Source organism: Ovis aries, chromosome 9 (genome assembly GCF_016772045.2).
Source record: "Ovis aries strain OAR_USU_Benz2616 breed Rambouillet chromosome 9, ARS-UI_Ramb_v3.0, whole genome shotgun sequence".
Classification (NCBI taxonomy): Eukaryota; Metazoa; Chordata; class Mammalia; order Artiodactyla; family Bovidae; genus Ovis; species Ovis aries.
The window spans coordinates 94,385,279-94,395,818 of NC_056062.1; positions in this window are offsets into that span (position 1 = coordinate 94,385,279).

Below are 10,540 nucleotides of genomic sequence, written 5' to 3' on the forward strand. Positions count from 1 at the left end.
CAACTGTTCTGCCCTTTGGAACTCAGGGAAGGTCGGGGAGCTTGGAGTCTTGCTGAAAGAAATGAAGGACAGAAAGCCCTCCCTGACCAGGAGCCCTCAGGGCCCTGCTGGCATTGCTGGAAGTCATATATAACATTCAAAAGTGAGAGTTGCTCAGTCATGTCCGACTCTTTGCGCCCCCAGGGACTACATAGTCCCTGGAATTGCCCAGACCAGAATGCTGGAGTGGGTAGCCTTTCCCTCCTCCAGGGGATCTTCCCAAGCCAGGGATAGAACCCAGGTCTCCTGCATTGCAGGCAGATTTGGCAGATTCTTTACCAGCTGGGCCACGAGGGAAAAAGGCCTTAGATGTGGCATGGTTAGTTTTCATAGGCTAATGAATGGGTGGATTATTCTGTTTCAAGGAAGGGGTGGGCATTTCCAGGTCTTGGACCAGCGCACACTTTTTGGCCTTTTAAGTTAGCTGCAGACTGGTGGCTGTGTCATTGAGAATGCTAACATGTTACAGGGGGCTCATAATTGAGGGTCAAGCTTCCGTCATGTCCCATGGCTACGTCATTCTCTTGAAGATTGTGCCCTGCCCCTTCCCTCATGTTTCACCATCAGTTCAGTCGCTCACTCATGTCTGACTCTTTGCAGCCCCATGGACTGCAGCATGCCAAGCTTCCTTGTCCATCACCATCTCCCAAAGCTTGCTCAAACTCACATCCATTGAGTCGGTGATGCCATCCAACCATCTCATCCTCTGTCGTCCCCTTCTCCTCCTGCCTTCAATCTCTCCCAGCATCAGGGTCTTTTTCAATGAATTGGCTCTTTGCATCAGGTGGCCAAAGTATTGGAGTTTCAGCTTCAACATCAGTCCTTCCGATAATTAATGTTTCTTAAATAGAAGTATGTGTCTGTGAAAATCCCAGACTTACAGTGTGCTGTCCTGAGACGGAAGCGGGTTTCAAAGTCTTGATGCGGTCCCTCTTTCCTTCCTGTTTCTCAGACGGCCCGTGGAGAGCATCCTCGCCCCTGGAAGCAGGCTTGTGTGTGTCTTAGTTTTCCCTCGGTCCTCCCGTAAGGTCAGACTGACATCTACTGGGGCACAGGAGGCCTTCAGTATGGCGTCTTTCTTGGGGAAAGTAAATTTGCAGCAAGGACCAGGAGAGCTAAAGGGAACTTCCCTTTGTAACCCCTACCCCAGTCTTCATGGAGGAGGGCAGGGCAGCCACGCCAGTGTTCTCGTCTGGAGAACCCTGTGGGCAGAGGAGCCTGGCGGCTGCAGCCCACAGGGACACAAAGCATGGCCACGACTGAGCGTGCACACGCCCCGTCCTGCCCCGTCCTGCCCCTTCCTGCTTCCATGTCCCCACTGGTTGCCTCTAGTGTGCTCTCTGGGGCTGTGCGTCGGCTTCCTTATCTTCGCTGGTTTGTTGGGTCTTTTGGACTCCACACGTAAGTGGTATCGCTCAGTATTTGCCTTTCTCTCTCTGACTTATTTCCAGGTCCCTTCATGTTGCTGCAAATGGCAAGACTCCAGTCCGTCTCAGGGCTGTGTAGGGCTCCACTGTGTATACATGTATACAGTTCCTGCTTTTGCAGGGTATTCAGGTCACAGACCCACCACAAAAGGAATCAAGGCAACTCTCCAGGACTCCAGGCTTCTAGGGAAAGTTTCTCGATGACAGCAGCGATAGCTGCCGAATGTCCACTGTATGCCCGAGCGCTTCACGCACGCCACTGGTCTATTTCCTCTCTGCACATTGTCCCTGGTCACCGTTTTCTAATGCGTCTCACGGTGTTTCATCAGCTTCACCTTTCCTTTTGATCCTCTGCCTCCCCTGCAACCTCCATTGTGAGAACACAAGGCCAGAGCTCAGTGATACAGCTAGACTTTGCCCTCACACACAGCTGCCTGTACACAGAATGTGTGAATGAAATTTGCGTCTTAATGCAGGTTGTGAGGGTTGCTGCTGTCTTTTCCTCTCTGACAAATTCTTCACTCTTGGGTCTGTTGTGCTTTCCGTACATGAATTAGAAGTCAAGGCGAGTGTGTCAGACTTCCCTGGTGACCCAGAGGTTAAGGATCTGTCTGCCGGTGCAGGAGACGCAGGTCTGACCCCTGGTCTGGGAAGATCCCACATACCTTGGAGCAGCTAAGTCTGAGCACCGCAACTACTGAAGCGCAAGCACCCTCGAGCCTGTGCTCAGCAGCAAGAGAAGCCCCCAGAATGGAAGCCATGCCTACAGCTGGAGAGGAGCCAGCCGCTGCTCATCCCAACCAGAAAAAAGCCTGAGGATCAACAAAGACCCGAAGAATAAACAAATAAATAGTTTTTAAAAAGAGCATGTTGAAGTTTTCACTGAGAAATGGGAGCATGTCATCTGATTCTGGAAGGCTCCCCAACACCCTAGCTAAGTTACTCTGATAGATTTTTCTTCGGAAAGAAAGGGGCTGTGAATATTGCAAGGTTGTTGGTGCCCAGGAGGAGAAAGGTCGATGGCAACGCGTATCTGTGGCTGTTTAACTCATGCACGGGATTGTTAGGGAGCTGCTTGACTGCAGCCCCCAGGCTGTGAAGCAGCGGAACTCCCCCCAGCCGTGCTCACCCGAGGGGCTGCAGTGCCCTCTTCTCACTCCCCGGGAAGGCCTTCTGTTCGCATCAGCTCTGTGGTGGTGCCTTCGGGTGATGTCAGCCTCTTCCTATGAAAAGCAGCAAGTCCAGAAACAAAGCACGCATGTGTGCGCTCGGCAGGGCTGGTGGGACAGTCATGGGCCCTCAGGGGCCCAGGCCCCCCCGGAGGGACACAGACTCCTCTCGTGTGCCGGTGGAGTCTCCCCCCACCCCGGCCCCTGCCACCCCGAGGGAATTCTACTGCAAAAAAATGAAAAGCGCTTGCACAGCTTCTCACCCAGTGCCCTTTCGTGGTGAAAAGCTCCTCCATGGTTAGTGTCCAGGCCGAGTTCACGGAAAGCTTCCTTTTTACAGAATTTGTGCTGACTGCGAGCTGGAGGGCGAGGCTGTTTCCTTTTGATCCCTCCTTGTTTCCTTGACACCAACTGACTTTCTCTCTCTTTTCCTTCCCCATTTTGACTTAAAATCTGTTATTTCTCCTTATCAGCCTCCAGCAGGCTCTTCCAGCAGTGAGTGAGTACTGAAGTCTATCTCTGGTGTGCTGGCTGGGAGGGGGAAGCCTCAACACAACTGTGGAGGAAAAACCACGCCAGAGACGTTGCCCTGGAGAAGCCACGGGGAGAGGCTGTATCTGCTGTGGGTGCGCGCTGGACGACAAACAACAGAACCAAGGCTGTGTCTTTGCGAATCAGCCCCCGTTAAATCACAGGATTCAGGAGGCTCATCCTTATGCCCTGTAACTGTCTGCTTCATATTCACCCCATACTGTTGTGTGTCTTACCACTGAAGATTTGAGCAGACTCGCTTTGGTAAATCTCCCATCCGTCATACAGCTCCATGACAAAATGCTCCATTTCCAAGCAGAGACGCTAAAGACGTCCCCAGGCGCTATGTGAGTGCCCTCTCTCTGACAGTTGTGCTGCGGAATGTGAAAGGCGCCAGCAAGTGAAATGAACTGTTGGCACCAGCCATTTCCACAGCACTTCTCTTGAATCCCCGTAATCCTCATGAGGTGGTTGTGAAAATCAAATTAAATGAGATAATTCACGTAAAGAGCTTACCATATGTCTGGCTTGATATCATTCTAGTTACCGTATAATGAAAATAGGGCAGCCTCGCACGGCTCTCTGCTCAGCACGCACCGGCAGGGGAGTGAGAGTGTTGCGGGCTAACTGCACGCTTGATCCCCAAACCGGATTCCTCTTTCTGGGCACACCGAAAGTCTGTATTATCCAGCTGGCCTTGCATCCAGGAGGGACAGTGTGACTCAGTTCTGGCCAAAGCCACGTGGGAAGAAGCTATGGACGCCTCTTCCAAGGCTACCTATAGAATCTTCTGTGGAACGGCCCTTCTCCCCCTTCCATGGAGGGGGACGTGAAGGACGCTGCGGTAGAGGGGTCACGTGACTCAGAGAGCCTGGACCCGAGTTATCCATGGCGGAGGGCGTCCCGAGTCACATGTGAGCGGAAAACAGGCTTCAGCGTTTAAGCTGCTGAGACTCGAGGGCTTCTCTGTTGTTGCAGCATAGGTCATCTTATTCTAATACTAACACGATGACGCTGAAGAGAAGGGAGGCAAGTAGTATCAAAGTCAGTTATCTGAAAGCAGTTTATTACCAAATAAGGCAAAAGTAAACAGTCACACACGAAACAAATCTGCACACCCTTGTGTGGGATTGCAGGGAAGCTACCCCGCGGCAGTCCCAACTTTTTGGCCCCAGAGTCCGGCTTCGCGGGCAACAGTGTTTCCACGGATGGGGCAGGGTTGGGGATGGTTGCAGGATGATTGAAGTGTGCCCTGTGAACTGTGCACTTTATTTCTGCTACTATCACATCAGAGCCACCTCAGATCGTCAGGCATTACACCCCAGGGGGTCAGGGCCCCAACTACAGGGCGTCAGGCTACGGGAGGCTCAGCCCCAGGTGTGCATAATGACAGCAACGGCAGAGCTGGGGTATGAATCAGACGTGCTGGGCTCCAGGACCAGTGTTCTTTACCTCATCCCACGTCCGTTTGGGACGGACAAATCAAGGTGCCTCCTGCACGAGTCAGTGATAAAGTACAAGGTCGCAGGGGTTAGCCTGGATTGAATGATGTGTTAGCCCAGGGGTTGACTAGGTCAAGCACGGTGCGGAGAGAGAACCGAAGGACAAAGCTAACGCGGCCGTGCTGGCCGTTCAGAAGGAAGGGACCTGCCTCGCGGAGGACGGCGCACAGCACGACCGGAAGCCCGCGGGGGACAGGGCGCTGCAGAGACGAGGTCGGGAGCGCGGCTCAGCCCAGAGACCGAGCTCCATGTGATGCTGGCGAGGGGACGCCTCACGGACAGGAGAGCGAGGTGGATGCGAGGCAAGAGAGTGAGGACAGAGGAGCCCTGCCAGAGTCCCTGCGGACGCCGGCCAGCGCTGCGTGTCACGACCACAGGTTACAGAAGCGCACGACATAGCGGACTTCCGGTGGCCCAGTGGCTCAGACTCCACACTCCCAAGTCAGGGCGCCCGGGTTCAAGCCCTGATGGGGAAGTAGTAACAGATCCCGCGAGCTGCAGCTAAGGCCCAGTGCAGCCAAAAACAAATCCAGATTTTGAAAAGTGAAGGGAATGCGCAACATATAAAGACTGGCTCCATTATCACTTGGGGTAGTCGGATCTGGAATTCAGTTCTTCCAGAAAGATCAACCCCCTCATCTCCAGTGTTTCTGAGTACTAGACACCTGCTGACATCAGTCAGCTCTCACTGGGATAGACATACTAAGAGCTGGCAAAACTACCCAACGGCCTTATCATGTACACATTGTAGAGTATGCTCTTGCTTTCTGGCACTCTTTTTTCCCTAACCATGCCTGTATTCTGGAGGTGAACAGCCTCTCCCTCATCTCGTGTGGTTACGATTAGATGTCTCTCATGGTGCCCTAGTTTCCCCTATGAAAGAACGGGCCCCAAATCCAGGTTAAATCAACACTGTCTTCCAGGACTTTGAGCTTTGAGCATGGGAAAAACAGTTGATGTTCACGAACCCAGTGGTCCCTCAAACCTAGCCTGGCTCTTTCCTGAGCCTGGTCCCAGAGCCTTCTAATGCAATCTGCGGGCTCTGATGACCTGTGGCGAAGTGTGGGGGAAAGGCATGCAGGTTCACGATGAGGTGGTTGGGGGAGCTTGGAAGAACCAGGTATCAATTCCACAAAACAGATGGAGGCCAAGGACCAGGTATCTGCCAAAGAGTTCAAGCCAGTTAAGTTGAGGAAATTAGATTTCCTGGTTACTTAGAAAAGAGTGGGAGGTCAGCTAGGATGTTTTTGGTTGCAAATGACAGAAAAGCAGTTTAACTTAAGAGGGGAAGGGACTTTATTGCTTTATTTAACCACACATGGATAGGAGCAGTGACTATGTAATTTGTCTCCCACCTGGACCCCTTTGAGAAGGAAAGAGGGGGATGTCAATGGCTAAGACGGAGCAACGGATGTAAATGGGGCTGCCTTAGGTAGACTGGGTGTCTGCTGGTCTCTGTGCAAGGGAAGAGCCTCGAAGGCCGCTGGGGTCTCTCTCTGCGTAGCTGCTACTTTTCTCTACTTTCTGTTTCTCTTCTGTGGCTTTTATTTGCACCAGCGTATGTAGTAGCGGCTTCCCAGGAGGCTCAGTGGTAGAGAATCTGCCTGCGGTGCAGGAGACCCGAGTTTGACTCCTGGGTTGGTAAGATCCCCTGGAGAAGGAAATGGTGACCAACTCCAGTGTTCTTGCCTGGGAAATCCCACAGACAGAGGAGCCCGCCAGGCAGCAGTCCATGGGGTGTCAAGAGTCAGACCTCACAGATTGCAAGACAGAAAAAGATGTTTCCAGCTGCTCCAGGATGAAATATCCTACCCCAGAATCTCAAGGTGTCACTTGACCACCCCTGGACCAACCTTCATGAACAAAGAGATACACTGCTATCGCCAGTTCACCTTGGACCACCAGGCCCTTCTTGCGCTGCAGATACAGGAGCGCCATTAATCAATAGTCCTAGCACTTTGAAGCAGTGTTTCCCCAAAGAAAAAGAGTCATTCTGGGAGACAAAACCACATATATCCATTATAACAGCACCTCATAGAGATTGCCTGCAGTCAAGTCCACTGATAGTATGGACACTTAAAGCTGAGTTGTTGGATAAAATGCATGTTGTATTAAACAAGCTGTCCGAATGCCAGAGCTACCTGGTAATGGGTTAAACCATGAACTCCACGACCCAGGAAACCCTTGACAATCCAGTTTCACATTCTATCCCTTTAGAGTCTAGTATGTAATAGTCCATTAGAGACCTGGAAAGCCCCCAAAGCTTGGAGTTCCTATAAGCCTGTGTTAGTCGCTCAGTTGTGCCTGACTCTTTGTGACCCCATGGACTGCAATCCACCAGGTTCCTCTGTCCATGAGATTTTCCAGGCAAGGATACTGGAGTGGGTTGTCATTTCCTTCTCCAGGGGATCTTCCTAACCCAGGGATTGAACCCGGGTCTCCTGTACTGCAGGCAGATTCTTTACCGACTGAGCTACAAGGGAAGCCCCAATAAGCCTCTAGAACAGCTCAAATGAAGTGAACTTACCTCCCCCCCCAAAAAAAAAAAAAAATTGGCAGAAGCATAAGGGCGCTGGGCATCTTGAGTTTAAACGGGAAATTAGGAAACAGGAAGGAAAGTGAGGACTCCTGTGAAAGGACCAAGAAAGAGGATGCTAGAGACAGACTCCCCTTCCCTCCCAGCCTGGCCAAGCTCTGGATTCTGCCCCCAGTGGCTCCCGTTTCAGTCCTCTTGTTGGAAAGTACCTTCCTTTCTTTCTTTTTCCCTTCTTTTCCCATGCCCCCTGCATTGGGAGCGTGGAGTCTCAAGTCGTGGACCGCCTGCACCACGATTTATGATAGAACTTGGAATCTTCCGCCACCCTGGGCTGGTCCTCTCCACTTGGTGGAGGAGCGCGTGGTCCTAAAAGTCAGCCGACGTCTCTTTGCCTCCCGACAGCCCTCCCTTGGGAGAAAAAGGAACGCGTAATGTGCGGGAGGCGGCCTGGTGACTGGGCTTCCCCGCAAAGAAGGCGCAGGGTGGAGAGCGAGACCCCACGGAATACGACTTCGCAACGGATTCCTGGTCACCCCGGAGAGCACAGTGTCTCCCGAGAGGGCTCTGCAGCCTCTGCGTCTTCCGGAAGACCGGCCTGAGCTCTGATAAGCAACCAGCGGGCTCCCGGTGCAGCCGGGGCTGAGCTGCGGGGCGCTGCCCGCAAGCGCCGCCCCTCGGAGCCGCCCCCGGGGCCGGGAAGGCGGAAGCGCGGCCCCCTGGTTGCGCCCACGCTCTGAACGGGAGACCCCACACGGCTGTTAATAAGGCCTTCTCTCCTGCTGGGCTCCAGAATCCCGGCCAGTCTCGGGAGATACACAAGCAAGCGTGGGCCCCCGGGGAAGTAGCTCCTGACACGCCGCATGGCTCGCCTTGCTCAGAGTCCAGGGTCCCGAAAGAGCCGAAACAGTCGCTGCAGGGCTGGTCCGCGGTCAGCACGTATCGGCCGCCCATTGCGTTTGCGTTTTTTCCCGAATGTTCCCTCTCACTTCGCTCACGGTTCAAGACCATTTCTTTTTCAGTTTTTAATGCAAACATGGAGAGGTTGCCTGGACGCCTTCCAGGCTGAGCCGCTGGGGGGCTGGTGGCCGGGAACTCTCAGCTGGTCCCTTTCTGGTCCGAGCCCTCTGCTACCAGGCACGGCCCGGCATTATTCACAACAGTCAGGGTCTGGAAAGAGCCTCAGTGCCTACCACGAGGTAAACGGATCCAGCGATGTGATGGACCTATGTGGCGATGGAGTATCATTCGACCTTACAAGAGGAGGCGATCCTACCATTTGTGACAGACAGCTGAACCTGGAGGGCGCGGTGCCAGGTGAAATAGGCCAGAGACGAATACTGCATGGTGTCACTTATATGTGGAATCTGAAAAAACGAAAGTTGACTCTACAGAAACGAAGAGTAGAAAAGTGAGTCCCGGCCTGGCGAATGCAACTGGTAACCCTGCATTGTGTAGCTGAAATTTGCTAAGACAGCAGGAGTTAAATGCTCTCACCAAAGAAAGCAATCTAAAAGGGAAAGAGAGAGAGAGCAGCTTTAAAGAAAAGAGACTCCAGTCGAAAGGGAATATGTGGCTGAGTGTATGAGGCCCACTTCCCCAGCGCCAGCGCCTCTGGACGTCTCTGAAGGACCCTCTGTCGTTACCTCAGAGCTCCCCGCGGCCTCTGCTCCAGTCGCCTCCGCTCTCTGCTGAGTCAGCTTGATTCTCACAGGTGTTGTACTGGGAGCTCCCCCAATAAACTTGTTGCATATAAGCCTCCATCATGGAATTTGCTTCCAGAAAGTGAAGAGGAACTAAAAAGCTTCTTGATGAAAGTGAAAGAGGAGAGTGAAAAAGTTGGCTTAAAGCTCAACACTCAGAAAACGAAGATCATGGCATCCGGTCCCATCACTTCATGGGAAATAGATGGGGAAACAGTGGAAACAGTGTCAGACTTTATTGTGGGGGCTCCAAAATCACTGCAGATGGTGACTGCAGCCATGAAATTACAAGACCCTTACCCCTTGGAAGAAAAGTTATGACCAACCTAGATAGCATATTGAAAAGCAGAGACATTACTTTGCCGGCTAAGGTCCGTCTAGTCAAGGCCATGGTTTTTCCTGTGGTCATGTATGGATGCGAGAGTTGGACTTGAAGAAGGCTAAGCACCGAAGAATTGATGCGTTTGAACTGTGGTGTTGGAGAAGACTCTTGAGAGTCCCTTGGACTGCAAGGAGATCCAACCAGTCCATTCTGAAGGAGATCAGCCCTGGGATTTCTTTGGAAGGAATGATGCTAAAGCTGAAGCTCCAGTACTTTGGCCACCTTATGCGAAGAGTTGACTCATTGGAAAAGACTCTGATGCTGGGAGGGATTGGGGGCAGGAGGAGAAGGGGACGACAGAGGATGAGATGGCTGGATGGCATGACTGACTCGATGGACGCGAGTCTGAGTGAACTCCAGGAGTTGGTGATGGACAGGGAGGCCTGGCGTGCTGCGAATCATGGGGTCGCAAAGAGTTGGACACGACTGAGCGACTGAACTGAGCTGAACTGAACCTGACTCCTGGTAAGGTAGAATACAGATACAGACAAGTGCGTTGACCCTAACTGTGCAATTCAGTGAATTTTCACAAAATGATCACACCTATAGCTCATGGAGGCTCGCGCGAGTGTGCTCAATTGTGTCTGCCTCTTTGCACCCCACGGACTGTAGCCCGCCAGGCTCTTCTGTCCGTGGGATTTTCCAGGCAAGAACACTGGAGTGGGTGCCACTTCCTCCTCCAGGGGCTCTTCCTGAGGCAGGGATCGAACCCGGGTCTCTTGCGCCTCCTGCATTGCAGGCGGATCCTTTACCACTTGTGCCACCTGGGAAGCCCACACCTGGATGACCAGCACCCAAATCAAGAAATATCCAGCCAGAGTGGACAAAAATGTGCTACTGCATAGCACAGGGGAGTATATTCAGTATCCTGGGATAAACCAAAGTGGAAAAGAACATGAAAAAGAGTGTGTGTGTGTATATATGTGTACACACACACGTTTATATTATATATATCTATCTGACTCATTGCTGTACAGCAGAAATTAACATTGTAAACCAACTATAATTCAATTAAAAGAAATTTGGTTTTTTAAAAAAGGCATCCCACATGCTCTCCTCCCATCACTGAGTCAGCACAGCTTTTTAAACAACAGTGGATTATTTACCGACTTGCGGCTGCTCTGGTTTGCGCGGCTCCTGGCGGCTCCCTCCCGCCGCAGGGAGCAGGGAGCAGGGGCCGCCCCTCGTCGCCGGGCGTGGCTGCGCTCGCAGAGGCGCTCGGCTCGGGGCGCCGGCTCAGTGTGCGGCCTCGGC